The following is a 15,855-nucleotide window of genomic DNA, read 5'->3' on the forward strand; positions in this document are numbered from 1 at the left end:
TGGCCATCTGGTCCCGTCGCGGATACACCTCCGCTGACGGGAGACCCCTCACAATTAAGCCTCTACTGGAGAAAATCATGGCGGCCATGGGGGAGGAAGGGAAGGTCTATATCCATAAAGTCAAAGCCCATTCAAAGACAGAGCCCAAGTGGGAGAGCAACCGAAAGGCAGACGAGCTGGCCAAACAGGGGGCCAGGGAAGGGGTATTCTGGGATCCGTACCAAGCAGGTTCGGTAGCCACAATCCGGGACAAGGGAGGCACACAGGGGGTAACTTTGGCCCCGGACGTAAAGCAGGCCCAAGCCCAGGATACCGTCCTCAGAGCCGTCCTGAACGCGCTTACAAAAGGGGAAAAGGTAGAGGGCCCGTACGGTACAGCAGCCATCACCGTCAAGGAAGGCATGCTGTTCAGGGGGGAGCGATGGGTAGTGCCGCAGCAGCACAGAAGGGAATTCCTCCAACTGACCCATGAGGGTCCAGGAGCGGGGCATCCCGGGCCTGAGGCCACCTGGCAACGGGTGGAACAGGCAGGATGGTGGCCAGGACTCAGGGAAGATGTCTGCGAGTTCTGCGCCGGCTGTCTGGTGTGTGCTGCCAATAACCCTGACCCCCAGAAAAGGAAGGTATCTTCGGGACACACCAGGAGGGTAGAGGGACCATGGCAGTCGATCCAGGTCGATTACATCGGGCCCCTACCCACCGCCCAGGGAGGCTACAAGTACTGCCTAGTCCTGGTAGATGTGTTTACAAAGTGAGTGAAAGCTTTTCCCTGCCGAACTGCTACAGCATTGGGTACAGCTAAGATCCTGGTCAGGGAAGTGTTCTCATGATGGGGACTCCCACAGTATGTGGAGTCCGACCAAGGGAGTCACTTTACCGGGCAGGTCATGCAAGAGACCCTCATGGTACTCGGCATTGAAGGGAAATGGCATGCAGCACGGTGGCATAGTGGTTAGCACTGTTGCCTCACAGCGCCAGGGACCCGGGTTCGAATCCGGCCTCGGGCGACTGTCTGTGTGGAGTTTGCACATTCTCCCCGTGTTTGCATGGGTTTTCTCCGGGTGCTCCGGTTTCCTCCCACAGTCCAAAGATGTGCGGGTTAGGTTGATTGGCTCTGATAAATTGACCCTTAGTGTTAGGGGGATTAAATACGTGGGGTTACGGGGATAGGGTGGGATATGTGTTGGTGTAGGGGTTCGGGGATCGGGTGGGATATGTGTCGGTGCAGGCTCGATGGGCTGAAATGGCCTCTATCTGCACTGTGGGGTTTCTGTGATTCTGTGAACCCACAGTCATCGGGTCCTGTGGAGCGTTTAAACCGTACCATTAAAGAAAGGCTGCGCAAGGAGACGGGAGACTCACCCAAGAAGTGGGTAGAAGTCTTACCGTTGGTCCTAATGGGGATCCGAGCCAGCCAGTCAAAAAGCACGGGGTATTCTCCACACGAGCTCATGACTGGTAGGGTTATGCGGACCCCCACCCATGTGCTAGCCCCGGTGTTCACGGAAGGCCAGCGCAGAGAGGTGAACTGGGACAGCTTCGTCAGGAATCTGTTTGAACACCTTAAACAGATTCACTGGCAGGCTGCTAGCAACATGGGAAAACAGCACCGGAGTAACTGATTGCTGCTAGAACCAAACAGGCACCACGAGTGGGAGATAGGGGATCAGGTCATGGTGAGGAACTTTGCCCGGTTGGGAAGTTTCGAATCATTGTATATACAGCCGTACAGCATTGTGGACAAGGCAAGCCCCATGGTCTTCGCCATAAAGATGCCCCGCCGTACGAAGTGGTTCCACATTAACCAGTGTAAACTGTACTAACCCGAGAAAGGGGAACGGCCAGCAAGGGTTAACCGCACTAAAGCTAGAGAGCCCCAGCCAGCAGCTGTGGCAGGCTCACAGACCGCACCGGTGGGGGCAGTGGCTTGTGTCACTGGAGGGGCCATCCCACCTATTATTTGGGACTCGGACACAGCCCCGGTAGCCGGAGCCTTAAGAAGGTCTCCTCGCATGCCACAGCCGAAATTACCGTGGTCACCAGCATATCAGTTTAAACCCGAAAAAGAATGCCCAAGGTCAGGGATCAGTCTAGAGATAGGGATCCCCAGCCTGCAGCCTCCAACGGTGAGGGACTCACAGGAGAGGTAGCGGTGGGCAAAGAGAACGAGAGGGGTCCCCAGCCTATGGCCTCAGGCTGCGAGGAACCCACAGGACAGGACAGGGAATCAGCAGCCACACCGAAGGGGGTAGTGTGCTGTAGTACAGGAGGGGACACTCCCCCGATCATCTGGGATTCAGGGAAACCCCCAGTTGTTTTAAGGACTCTCCGGGTCCTGCGGTACAGGCCACCTTACGCCCAGGCGTACAAGCTGCCCAGAAGCCACAGAAGACAGAGGCCGAACAGGAATTAGCCTGGCCGCCCGGAGACAGGCGGCGGATGTACAGAGCTTTTCTGATGAATGTTAGGCGTTTTTACAGTTTTGGTAGTTTTAGGTTTATTATTATTTAATTATTTTACAATAAGTAAGTTTATTTTCGAGACTCGATCACTTGTCAAGCCAGAGAACCTTCTCGGGACATGGCTATCTGTTTTGTGTGTCTCCACAGAGAGGAAATTGGCATGAGAAAGGTTCTGCTCCTGCTCGCCCTGGTAGGGGTGAGCATCGGTGTCCGAGGTGACGTGGAGGACTCCCACAATAATGGGTGCTCGGGAGAGAGAGCACCAATCGTTACCGCTGGGGGTGGCAAACCGGGTGTGGAGGAGCTTGCTATTTACTTCTATGAGGGAAGGTGGCCAGGGTGGCTGGGGTCTAACTCCACACAATACTCCAGCCAGACCGGGTTCACCTACGGGGAGGCCTCCATCCAGTGCCCCAGGGTACAGGTCATTGCTACAAGGATCAGTGTCACTGAGGGGAAATGTGTGTGTCTTACATGCAAGGGACGGATTCCCCTGGATAGGTGGTGGTGGCTCAGGAAGCTGAACAGGGGCATTGTTAGATCTGTGGTTCAGTGGATAAATAATTACACGGATGCTGTACATAAACAAATAACAGGTCTTTACTGGAGGAGGGTAATCTCTAGACTGGGGTACAGAGGCATGCGCACAGCTTATATACCGGTGTGGTCACTGCCGGTACTACAGTATACAGGAGCTGTAAAAAGTAGATCTGACTTAAAGCACATACACTACAATTCCTCCCTTTTTAGATTAATAATACCCCCTTAATATTCAAATAACCATTACATTTTTACATGTACATTCAATAACAAAAGTCCATTTATAGATTCAGCCTTTGGGGCGGCTTCCTGACCCTTTCGGGATAGCGCCTTTCCAAAGGTTCTTGTTCTTGGTGCAGAGGCGATTCTGACCCCCTTTCATCAGGTAGTTCATCGGGTTCCACTGCTACTGGGTCTGAAGTAGATACTACCGGTATGTCGGGTTCATCCCCAGGTACTCGAGACATGGGGTTGACGCATTCCTGTGATGCTAAGATCTGATCGACGTGGCGTCTCACAATGTTCTCCCCGACATCCACTGTGTACATTAATGGCCCCTGCCTTGTACATATCGTTCCGGGTTACCACTTCTCTGTTCGATAGTCCCGGGCCAAGACTGGTTGCCCTACATTGAAGCTCCTTGTCGGCTTCTCATTGATGTGCTGGAATTGTTTGTCCTCAACATTTCTTCGCACATTTGGTCTGAGCAAGTCCAGACGAGATCTCAACCTTCGGTTAAAGAACATCATGGCCGGGGTCTGGTTGGTAACTGCATGTGTCGCGTTTCGGTAGGCTAATAAGAAATTGTCCATCTTATGTTGTAGTGGAATTTCCTCGTCGCACATGGCCTTTATCGCCTTCTTAAAGGTTTGTACGAACCTCTCAGCCAATCCATTGGTGGCTGGATGATACGGGGCGGATGTGTAATGCCTTACCCCATTCCTTTTCATGAATTTTTGGAACTCGTCGGACACAAACTGGTCAATTATCAGAGCAGATCTGCTCTGGCAACCCGTTTCTGGCAAATATGGTCCGTAGGACTGCAATCGTTTTCTCTGTAGTGGTTGAAGACATCTTTATCACCTCAGGCCACTTTGAATGAGCATCCACTGCTATTAAGAACATTGAGTCCATGACTGGACCAGCGATATCAATGTGCACCCGTTGCCATGGAGAGGAGGGCCACTCCCATGGGTGTAGAGGGGCATGTGGTGGTGCATTTTGGACCTTCTGGCATCCTAAGCAGCTCTTACTTAGGTCTTCGATTTGTTGATCGATTCCCGGCCACCACACATAAGCCCTAGCTAGGCTTTTCATTTTCACTCCCCCCAGATGACCTTCATGTAGCTCATTTAGCACTCTCTCCCTTAACTTGGGTGGAATCACCACTCTGGATCCACACATCACTGTCCCCTGGCCTACTGACAGCTGTTCTCTTCTGGATGAGAATGCTGGCAACAGTGAGTCGCCATGTGCTGGCCATCCCCTCACCGTCAATTCATATACCCATGACAGCGTCGGATCATTGCGGGTCTCCTTCTCTATATCCGCGTTTGTTACTGGCAAACGTTCAATTATCGATGAATAAAATATCTCGATAGGGTCCACTGCTGGTGCTTCCTCCACAGTAGGCAGTGGCAGGCGCGATAGCCCATCAGCGTTCCCATGCTGTCTTGTGCCTTTATATTCTATTTCATATTGATTCGCCCCTAGAAACAGGGACCATCTTTGTAACTGCTGTGCAGTCATTACTGGCACGCCCTTCTTAGGATTAAAGATGGAGACAAGTGGTTGGTGGTCAGTCAGCAAGGTAAACTTCTGTCCATGCAGATAGTGGTTGAATTTTTTTACTCCCCATACTAGGCTGAGGGCCTCCCTGTCAATCTGGGCGTAGTTGCGCTCGGCTGAGGTTAGTGACCGAGACGCAAAGGCTACTGGCCTCTCCAACCCGTCTGGGAATTTGTGCGACAGCACCGCTCCAATGCCGTAGGGTGATGCATCACATGCCAAACGAATTGGTAGTGCTGGATTGAAATGGGCCAACACCTCTTTTGATGTGACCAATTCTTTACACTTCTGGAAAGCTTGTCTACGTTCGTCATCCCACTTCCATGGTACTCCTGTTTGCAGTAGGGTGTTCAGTGGGTCTAATACCGTAGACAAATTTGGTAAGAACTTGTGGTAATAGTTTACCAGCCCGAGGAACGACCTCAGTTGTGACACATTTTCCGGTGCTGGAGCCTTGGCTACTGCCTCTATCTTGTCAGGGGACTTATATAACCCCTCTTCATCGATGACGTGGCCGCAATACGAGATCTGTTTCTGGAAAAACTCGCACTTGTGGCGATTAGCTCGTAGCCCACATTCCTTTAATCTGGCGAGCACCTTCTCCAAGTTAGCGAGGTGATCACCGTCATTTTCGCCCGTGACCAAGATGTCATCCAAATAACACTGGGTCCCTGGACTCCCTTGCAGGACCTGATCCATTGCCCTTTGCCAGATAGCCGGAGCCGAGGCTACTCCAAACACCAGCCGGTTGTATTGATAGAGACCTTTATGGGTGTTGATCGTAAGGTAATGTTTCGAAGCTTCTTCTACCTCCATTTGCAAGTACGCCTGGGCTAGATCAATTTTGGTGAAGCGTTTACCACCAGATAGCAAGGCGAAAATATCCTCAATTCGTGGAAGCAGATATTGCACCGTGTGAAGGACTGGGTTCACTGTCACCTTAAAATTCCCACAGATGCGGACCTTCTTTGGTTCCCCAGGCGTATTACTCAATGACCTCTTCATTACAGGAATGATGGGTGTAGCCCACTCGCTCCAGTCCACTTTGGACAGTACTCCTGAACGTTCCAACCCTTCCAGCTCTGCTTCAACCGCTTGTCTGATCGCATAAGGCACTGGTCTGGCCTTCAGAAACTTTGGGCTTGCATTATCCTCTATTTTAATTGTTGCTGTTATTCCTTTTAGTGTTCCTAGTCCCTCCTGGAACACTTCTTTTGCGTCAGTTAGCATTTTTGACAGTCATCCAGGTGTGACGTCGTCATCCTTTTTGGCCTCCACCTTCAGTGCCTGTATGGAATGCCAATCTAAATGTATCTTCCGGATCCATTCACGTCCTAGCAGTGGTGGTCCTCCATTTGGCAATACATATATATCCATTTTAGGTATTTCCTGACCTTTATATGTCACTTTCACCCTTATTTTTCCTTTGGGGTAGACTTTTTGCCCCGTATACGTCTTCAAGACAATCTCTGTAGCTTTCAAGGGTATGTGTGAAAATAGCCGCTTGTAGTCTCTTTGATTTATGACTGTTAGAGCTGACCCTGTGTCCAATTCCATTTCCACTTGGACTCCGTCTATCTTGAGTGTAACCCAGATAGTCTGGTGATCCTCCATTTCGGTTACATTATGTAGTTTCAGACAACCCAGTTCCTTGCTTCCGGAGTCTGTGTCACTTTTCTGTTCGTCTGAACCACTGTCCATCACCTGGTGTACCTTTTTGTACTTCTCCTGTGGAGATTTCTTACTGTTGGTTTTCTTCCCAGACCTGCAGACTCTTGCTATGTGTCCTGCTTTCCCACACTGTCTGCACACTTGGTCCTTGAACCAACAATCTTTCTGGTCATGTGTTGTTCTGCTGCAGCGATAGCACTTCCCTGTTCCATAGGTCATTTCGTTGGTGCCATATTCTTGCGGTCTCCGTTGTATCTCTGCAGCGCCCCTTGCGGCTGCTTCGTGTGATACTGCCATACTGAAAGCTTTGTCCAGCGTAAGGTCCTTTTCTGATAGAAGCCGTTTCTGGGTTCCTTCACTTTGTAGCCCACACAGAAACTTGTCCCTTAACGTGTCTGCTAGTCCCGCTCCAAACTGGCAGTATTTCGATAGCTTGCGCAGTTCCGTTAGGTACTCAGCATTGCTTTCGTCTTTGTGTTGGTTCCTTTTATGGAACTTAAATCGTTCTGCTATCAGCAGCGATGTGGGGTTTAAGTGGTCCTGTAGGATTTCTACTATGCTTTCAAAATTCTTGTTTCCCGGCTTCTCTGGGGTTATTAGATTTCGCAGTAACCCATAAGTTTTTGCACCCATGGAATTTAACAGAACCAGTGCTTTATTAGCATCTGGCACTTCATTCGCCCTGCAGTACACCTCAATACGTTCCACATATGTCGCCCAATCTTCGACTTCATTGTCGAATGTAGAGATACTGCCACTCTTCGGCATCCTTGGTTGTGCGTTAACTATCACCAATGGCGCCTCCCGCGCTTCCCCTTCTTCTCCGCTGGCACAAAATTGCATCTCCCGCGCTTTCCTTCCTTCCCGCGCTCGCCCCCCTTCTCCGCTGCGGCTTCTCAAAATGGCGTCTCCCGCGCTCTTCCTTCTTCTCCGTGGCTCAATGGCGCCTCCCGCGCTCCCCCTGCTTCTCCGCGGCTCAGTGGCGTCTCCCGCGCTCTCCCTGCTTCTCCGCGGCTCAATGGCGTCTCCCCTTGCTTCGCCCCGTGGACCCTGATCAGCCCGTGATCCCTGGCTGTGCTCTGCGGGTTCTTCTCTTGATATTTGTCGATGCCGCTCAGTCTAGAACCCGGCTGTTTCTTACCCTCTCTCTCTCTCCAGTTTGCTGTATTTTTCCTCGACGCCGCTCGGTGATCAACCCCCGGCTGCGCCCTGCTCTCTTCACCCTCTTTCTTACCCCGTCGACGCTGCTCGGCTCTCTCTCTGCCGTCGGTCGGCTCCAGCCGCCGCTGCTCGGGAAGGGTCTGCTCTGGACCTGTCGTCGGTCTCTTACTGCTCGTTGTGGCTGGGGAACCAAGCCCGGCTCTCCACAGCCTCCCCAGTGAAGTTGGATCTCTGCCTGACTGCTGGGTGGTTGCTCGCGGTCGACGCCCGTGTTCCTGGACTTGACTTTTTTTTTATGCTGCAGGTAGATTCGCATCAACACTCGTCGCCACTGTTAGATCCGTGGTTCAGTGGATAAATAATTACACGGATGCTGTACATAAACAAATAACAGGTCTTTACTGGAGGAGGGTAATCTCTAGACTGGGGTACAGAGGCATGCGCACAGCTTATATACCGGTGTGGTCACTGCCGGTACTACAGTATACAGGAGCTGTAAAAAGTAGTTCTGACTTAAAGCACATACACTACAGAGATAGGGGACCGTACAGCCGACTGGGAATGACTGGGGAACAACACCCACCGGACGATCACTGGGGCACAAGGGGGAGTGAGTGTGTGTTGGGATAAGTGGTGGGAGCCGGAACAGGGAATCTATTTGAAGTAAGTTTAATTTTTTAAGGGTTTTTTAAACTCTTGGGCAGTTTAAACCGGAAGTAGAATCCGGGTATAAAAGGGGAGGGGCTAGTGCAGTGCACGGAGTGCCTTGTGCATTGAGTGGTGCTGGAATTTTGCTAAGTGGGAGAGTTCGGATAAGTGGGAGGTGAGGATGTGTTTTTTGCTCTGTTTTGTTCCCCACTCCCAGGCTTGGACAACACTGCGGAGGCGGAGCAGTGAGACGAGTCAACCAAACAGGCCCCACAGACAGTATTCAAGGAGGAGGTTGGTGATCAGCTGGTTGGTTGGTTTTCTTCCTTCTCTTCTCTTTTATACCTTTAAGTTGGTAAGTCCTTTGAATAGTGGTGTGACATTATCATCTATATCCGGGCAGGGTCTTCATAACTAATAATAAGAAATTTAATTAATTATATAGAATGGAGCAGGTGATGTGTTACTGTTGCGAGATGTGGGAGCCGGTGGTCCCCATTGAGGCTCACGGTGATTACATCTGCGACAAGTGTTTGCTGCTAGAGGAACTCAAGTTCCATGTTATGGAGCTTGAGACCGAGCTTCAGACACTGCGACACATCAGGGAGGGGGAGAAGTTCCTGGACTCTATGTTTCAGGAGGTGGTCACACCTATGAAGTTAATTACTGCAGATGTAGTCCGTGGTCAGGGACAGGATGGTGTGACTACGAGGAAGGTACAGGGATCCAGGATGTAGTGTTGAAGGAGACGCAGCCCTTGTTCTTGTCCAGCAGGATCGAGGTTCTTACTCCCTGTGAGGGCGGGAGCGGGGACTGCAGGGAGGATGAGCAACCTGGCCACAGCACCGTGGTACAGGGGGCCATTCAAGTGGAGGGAGTAAAAAGAAATGTTGTAGTGGTAGGGGATAGTATCATTAGGGGGATAGATAGGGTTCTCTGCAGTCAAGAGCGTGAGTCCTGAAGGCTGTGTTGCCTGCCCGGTGCGAGGGTTAAGGACATCTCTTCTGGGCTGGAAAGAAACTTGGAGTGGGAGGGGGAGGATCCAGTTGTCGTGGTCCATGTTGGTACAAACGACGTAGATAGGACAAGGAAGACGGTTCTGTTAAAGGAGTATGAGCAGCTAGGGGTCAAATTAAAAAACAGAACCTCAAGGGTAATAATCTCTGGGTTATTACCTGAGCCACGAGCGAATATGGCTAGGATAAATAAAATTAAAGAGTTAAATGCATGGCTCAAAGACTGGTGTGGGAGAAATGGGTTTTGCTTCCTGGGACACTGGCACCAATACTGGGACAGGAGGGAGCTGTTCTGTTGGGACGGACTCCACTTGGCCAGTGCTGGGACTGGAGTCCTGGCGAATCATATAACTAGGGCTGTAGAGAGGGCTTTAAACTAATTAGTGGGGGGGAGGTTTCTAGAGAGCAAATAATAGAAATGACAACAGAGAAGGTCATAGACTTAGGTAGCAGTGGGGAAATTAAAAACCAGAGCGTGTCAGGAAGGGACAGAAGGTATGGAGTAAAAGGTAAAGTACTAAAAAGGGAAAAAACAGGAACTAAGTGTTACAAAACATATTTGAAAGTTCTTTATCTGAATGCACGTAGCATTCATAACAAAATGAATGAGTTAACGGCACAAATAACGACATATGGGTATGATCTTGTGGCCATTACAGAAACATGGCTGCAGGGTGACCATGACTGGGAATTAAACATACCAGGTTATTTAACAATCAGGAAGGACAGGCAGGAAGGGAGAGGAGGTGGGGTGGCTATGTTAATAAAGGAAGGAATCACTATAATACAGAGAAATGATATTGGGTCAAAGGAGCAGGATAGTGAAACAGTTTGGGTGGAGATAAGGAATAATAAGGGGAAAAAAACACTAGTGGGTGTAGTCTATAGGCCTCCGAACAGTTGCAACTCTGTTGGACGGAGTATTAATCAGGAAATAGTTGAGGCTTGTAATAAGGGAACAGCTATAATTATGGGGGATTTTAATTATCATATTAACTGGACAAATCAAATTGGGCAGAGCAGCCTTGAGGATGAGTTCATTGAGTGTATTAGGGATGGGTTTCTTGAGCAGTATGTAACTGAACCGACCAGGGGGCAAGCAACCTTAGATTTGGTCCTGTGTAATGAGACAGGATTAATTAAAAATGTCCTAGTAAAGGATCCCCTTGGAATGAGTGACCATAACATGGTTGAGTTCCATATTCAATTAGAGGGTGAGAAGGTTGGATCTCAAACAAGCGTGCTGAGCTTGAATAAAGGAGACTATGAAGGTATGAGAGCGGAATTGATTAGAGTGGACTGGAAAAATAGATTAAAGGGTAAGACGGTACATGATCAGTGGTGTACATTTAAGGAGTTATTTTACAACTTCCAAAAAATATATATTCCACTGAGGAAAAAAGGGTGTAAAAGAAAAGATAGCCATCCGTGGCTAAGTAAAGTAATTAAGGATAGTATCCAACTAAAAGCAAGGGCATATAAGGTAGCCAAATCTAGTGGGAGGATGGAAGATTGGGAAGTCTTTAAAAGACAGCAAAAAATAACTAAAAGATTGATTAAGAAAGGGAAGATAGATTATGAAAGTAAATTAGCAAAAAATATAAAAACAGACAGTAAAAGTTTCTATAGTTACATAAAAAGAAAAAAGGTGGCTAAAGTAAATGTTGATCCCTTAGAGGATGAGACTGGGAAATTAATGGTGGGAAACATGGAGATGGCAAAAACACTGAACAATTATTTTGTATCAGTCTTTACAGTAGAGGACACTAAGAACATCCCAACACTGGACAAACAGGGGGCTCTAGGGGGGGAGGAACTAAATACGATTAAAATCACTAAGGAAGTGGTACTTGGTAAAATAATGGGACTCAAGGCGGATAAATCCCCTGGACCTGATGGCTTGCATCCTAGGGTCTTGAGGGAAGTAGCTGTAGGGATTGTGGATGCATTGGTAATAATTTTTCAAAACACACTGGACTCAGCAAAGGTCCCGGCAGATTGGAAAACTGCTAATGTAACACCCTTATTTAAAAAGGGTAGTAGGCAGAAGGCTGGAAACTATAGACCTGTTAGCCTAACATCTGTGGTTGGTAAAATGTTAGAGTCCATTATTAAGGAGACAGTAACAGGACATTTGGATAAACATAATTTAATAGGACAAACTCAGCATGGTTTCATGAAGGGGAAGTCATGTTTGACAAATTTGCTGGAGTTTTTTGAGGAAGTAACATACAGGGTGGATAAAGGGGAACCAGTGGACGTAGTGTATTTAGACTTCCAAAAGGCATTTGACAAGGTGCCACACAAAAGATTATTGCTCAAGATAAAAAATCACGGGATTGGGGGTAATATTCTGGCGTGGGTGGAGGATTGGCTCTCTAACAGAAAGCAGAGAGTTGGGATAAATGGTTCATTCTCAGATTGGCAACCAGTAACTAGTGGTGTTCCGCAGGGGTCAGTGCTGGGTCCCCAACTCTTTACAATCTATATTAATGATTTGGAGGAGGGGACCGAGTGTAACATATCAAAGTTTGCAGATGATACAAAGATGGGACGGAAAGTAGTGAGTGAGGAGGACATAAAAAACCTGCAAAGGGACATAGACAGGCTAAGTAAGTGGGCAGAGATTTGGCAGATGGAATACAATACTGGAAAGTGTGAGGTTATGCACTTTGGCAGGAAAAATCATAGAGCAAGTTATTATCTTAATGGCAAGAAACTGGAAAGTACTGTAGTGCAAAGGGATCTGGGGGTCCTGGTGCACGAAACTCAAAAAGTTAGTATGCAGGTGCAGCAAGTGATCAAGAAGGCCAATGGAATGTTGGCTTTTATTGCTAGGGGAATGGAATATAAAAACAGGGAGGTATTGCTGCAGTTGTACAAGGTATTGGTGAGACCGCACCTGGAATACTGCATACAGTTTTGGTGTCCATACTTAAGAAAAGACATACTTGCTCTCGAGTCAGTACAAAGAAGGTTCACTCGGTTAATCCCGGGGATGAGGGGGTGGTCATATGAGGAGAGGTTGAGTAGATTGGGACTCTACTCATTGGAGTTCAGAAGAATGAGAGGCGATCTTATTGAAACATATAAGATTGTGAAGGGGCTTGATCGGGTGGATGCGGTGAGGATGTTCCCAATGATGGGTGAAACTAGAACTAGGGGGCATAATCTTAAAATAAGGGGCTGCTCTTTCAAAACTGAGATGAGGAGAAACTTCTTCACTCAGAGGGTGGTAGGTTTGTGGAATTTGCTGCCCCAGAAAGCTGTGGAAGCTACATCATTAAATAAATTTAAAACAGAAATAGATAGTTTCCTAGAAGTAAAGGGAATTAAGGGTTACGGGGAGCGGGCAGGAAATTGGACATGAGTCTAGGTTCGGAATGGTCATGGCCCTGTGGGTAGCGGAGCGGGCCCAGGGGCCGTGTAGCCTGGTTCTGCTCCTACTGTGTTCTAATTCTGTGTTAGATTTCAGGAGATGGTTTTATTCCTGTTCCTGGCTGGGGTGGAGATCGCCTTTACAGAAGGTAAGTGCTGTAGAAAATATAGGGACAGAGTGATCTCCTGGAAGAATTTCGATCGCCTAGATGGGTCGGAGAGGAATTTCCCAGATTTTTTTCTCCCAAATTGGCCATTGGGTCTTTATCTGGTTTTTCGCCTCTCCCGGGAGATCACATGGGTTTGGGTGGATGCACAGTGATAGAAGATTTGAGGTTAGGATCAGATCAGCCATGATCTTATTGAATGGTGGAGCAGGCTCGAGGGGCCGATTGGCCTACTCCTGCTCCTATTTCTTATGTTCTTATGTTCTTATCTGCATGTGGGGATCAGAAGGGGATGGGGTGGGATTCTAGCCTGCATGCGTGCATGCTCCCACACTCCCCGATCCCAGTCAACGCCACCGAACTTGTAGCACGCATCCGAATGCCCCTGCCCACGACCCCGACAACGCAGGTAGTAATAGAGAGGTGTCCTACCACCACCAAGGGACCAGGGAATGGGTTAGTGCTAGTGCCGACCGAAAAGGTACCATACCAGGGGGTACACTATGCAGTAGCTTCAGTTATCCTAAACCTTACCGAAGTACACTTACCTGAATGGTGCCCTAAGGAGACAGAACAGCTATACCAGGCCCTGCTAAAAGAAATGTTTAGGAAATTCTACGAATTCGACTTTGACAACATAGACAAAGCAGAGCTGTACACATTACACGCTGAGCACACTATGGGCGCAGGGAGACAAAGAAGGGGAACCTGGAACGATATTTTCACAACCTACAATACAGGATCCTTGGTAATAAATAGCCTGGATGATATAGAACTGCAAACACAAATAAATGGTCTAAAAACCCAACTACGAAAGATCCTGATGGAAGAAAACACAGTGGAAGGCACAGAGCTACACGAGGACCAAGCTATGATGGTCCATTTAAAGGAGATCATTGCTAAGCTAGAAAGACACGCAAAAACAGTAAATGCACTCATACGGGAGGATAGGAATGCTTTGGATCAGGCTGCACAGAATGAGGTGTGCGTGCTATGCGGGGCATGGTTGCTGGGCGAGGGCCGCAGAAAACTGGAGGATTTAAAACAAGGTTTAATCCCCTCCTGGATTAGCAACAAGCACCTTGCAGCCCTCCACCAGTTTAGCAATTCGCTGAGCCCGTGTCAGTTCCGCCTAGCCTCTGAAGCCTACCCTGTCCCAGTAGATTGCGGGCGTTCCAATCACACTATCATGGGGATAGCAGTGAGGATGCCGGTCATGGGTGGGACAGCCCGACCCGCACCGGTATACAGGGTGGAGAACATTGGGATCATTCAAGTGGGTGCACCCGTCCGTTTCGCAGCGGTCCCACCTTATGTCATAAAGTGGGAGCACGCTATGACAGGTACTGACCTCTCCGGGTGCCGGAGCCGTGGTGTTCCCAGCACTTGAACACCTATTCTAGACCACAGTGCGGGTTTAAAGCTGCTGGCGCACGACCTATTAACTGTACCATGGAGGTAATGGCACAAGGCCATGTTCCCCCACAGGTAGCATTCATAGGAGGTGGGACATGTTGCGCCCCACTACCAGCATGGACAGCACATCTGGTGTCTGGTGAGTGACAGCAGTTTCTGCTTTAAACCCGAGGCAGAAGTTCAAGTGGCCCAGGAATGGATTGTCCCCATTCCTGAACCCTCCACTGTTCACCTCACTGTCAGGGAAAACATCACCAACCTGCAAGACTATGTCACATTCTTTGGCTATAAAATTCCCCCTCTACCCGAACATCTTACCGCCCTACTCAAAGCCGTAGAAGTATCACAAAAACATTTCTATATACTCTAGAACAAAAGACAGTCGAGATAGGGGCCGAGATTTCAGATATCATAGTTCCACCCTGGTGGGATATTTTCAAAAATATAGAGGTCGTTTCCTGGATCAGAATGGCTTCCCATATTTTAGTGGTCTGCCAGCTCGGTATAGTCTTCTACTTACTGTGCACAAAGTGCAAGGGGAGAGACAGAATGCTCCGATCCCGACATGAGAGAGCATGGGACGAGCATTACAATAAAGTCTATGACCAGGTATGGGATGAGCCTTAATCATTAGTAAGATAAAGTTTTGTGACCGTGTATTATTTTTCTATGTATGTACCATATTTTCCAAGTGGTGCAGGGGTGTTGGACCCCCTCTGTGCTTGGATATGAATGTAACTGAATTCTTACTTGTGTATGCATCTGAACACTACATCTAAAGGGGAATGTATGTTTTGGGTCTTAGGTAAACTACAGGGGAAGGTTGGCTCTCGAGGATCAAGAATTTTGCTCACCCAGTATGATACTCTAGCAAGTAAAGTATCACAGGGGGGACTGTAAGATTCTCAAAATTCACAGATCCCCCAAAACTCGGAGAAAAACCTTAAAGAAAAGGACTTTGGACTCTATTCTAACCACTTCAGGGTGATAAAATGTATTGGGCCTAACAGAGGGAGAGTCAAGGTCAAAAACCAAGTTTTGGTATTTTAAAAAGGCATGTTTGGGCTTGTAAAGGAAAAGGCTGCAACAGGAGATGGGATCAATCTCTGTATTAGACAGTTTGAGTATTGGAGTTAATCAAACTGTCTGGGGAACTGTCTAATGTCACTCAGCCCCTATCAGACAATTTACATTCCAACAATAGACCCACGGAAGAGCAGTCCCCACCCAAATTACAGGACCCATCCAAAACATGCATAAAACAAATCACCTCGCCCAACTCCATAGAAATCTCAGGCCCAGTCAGGAAACTCGAAACCTGAGCACAATGACTACAATCAAGTAAGAGCTCAACAGCTCATGGAACCATCCCGAAACCACTTCACACATTCATAAACAAGTTACTATTAACGAGCCCGCCAAAATCTTACAATAAACCGGGACTGATTTGGCGCACAGATTAGGAGGCCCCAATTAGTATAATTGAAGGCCTGTTTTCTCAAGAAGACGGTTTGGCAGTTACACAGTTACAACAAGTTCTCTACAAGCTCTACAGTTCTCGGCAGTTCTCAGGAGTTCCTCGAGTTCGAAGAAGTTCACAGATACGGA

The 15,855-nt window shown here is 48.4% G+C and overlaps 1 protein-coding gene across 2 annotated transcripts in view; it reads right to left on the minus strand.

The window, feature by feature from the left end:
* LOC147119505 (adenylate cyclase type 2-like) overlaps positions 1-15,855 on the minus strand; it is a 172,743-nt gene that overhangs the window by 115,663 nt on the left and 41,225 nt on the right. The window lies entirely within an intron of this gene.

The sequence above is a fragment of the Somniosus microcephalus genome, chromosome 4 (assembly GCF_052327205.1).
Source record: "Somniosus microcephalus isolate GS21.2 chromosome 4, FLI_Smic_1.0, whole genome shotgun sequence".
Classification (NCBI taxonomy): Eukaryota; Metazoa; Chordata; class Chondrichthyes; order Squaliformes; family Somniosidae; genus Somniosus; species Somniosus microcephalus.